This window comes from Cynara cardunculus (assembly GCF_001531365.2).
Source record: "Cynara cardunculus var. scolymus isolate 2C chromosome LG 8, CcrdV1, whole genome shotgun sequence".
In the NCBI taxonomy this organism is placed as follows: domain Eukaryota; kingdom Viridiplantae; phylum Streptophyta; class Magnoliopsida; order Asterales; family Asteraceae; genus Cynara; species Cynara cardunculus.
Window position 1 is genome coordinate 2372041 of NC_037535.1, and position 908 is coordinate 2372948.

Genomic DNA, 908 nt, shown 5'->3' on the forward strand with positions numbered 1-908 from the left:
GATAATCACATGATTATCACACCCATATCACATGATTAACCGTTTATTAGATAATGATAATCATGATCGTGTAATCGTATTAAAAGATWTTATGATATCATTTCCATTATTHYCCTTTTAATTTTAATATTTTCTGAATCTTTTTAAATTTMAAKTTTAGTTTTAAAAATCTTTTAATTTTATTTTTTATCACAATATATGGTTATTGAGTTGTTCTCGCATTCTCGTAAATCACAGGGGTTCTCGTTTGARCCCTTCCCTATATATATATATATATATAGGTGGAGGTTCAAACTATAACACTTTTATTTTACGAGAACGCTAGAACACCCTTATCACATCTGATAATACGCGTGAGGGGACCTTATGATGTGCGGACGACGTGCTCTACGACTTAGGTCGCGCCAAAGGTTTTCTGCGTCTATGATTTAGCATCACATGTGATGGTCTTGATGGATTATAGTACCACATCAACAATATCATTATCACATGTGATAGTACTTGTGAGGGAGCTTAGTGGTGTAAGGGCTACTTGGCCAACAACATCAACCAAGATCGCTCGTATCTCTGATTTAGTATCATATGTGATTATCTATTGTAAAAGGATGTTTTCGTGTTCTCGTAAAATGAAAATGTTCTCGTTTGAACCATTCTCTCTCTCTCTATATATATATATGTGTGTGTGTATATGTGTGTATATATATATATATATAATTGTGTTTTATAATTAAAATACCGATTAGATGTTAATGTTGTAGAATATTCATAGTTTCCTCCAATATTTATAACATAAAATGGAAGCATGTTTTTCTTAAGTTAAACATGAAAAAGTAGATTTATTTAATAACTGATTAAGTTTTTATGATGAATAAATTAATTACGAGTTCCATTTTAAAACATAATTTAAT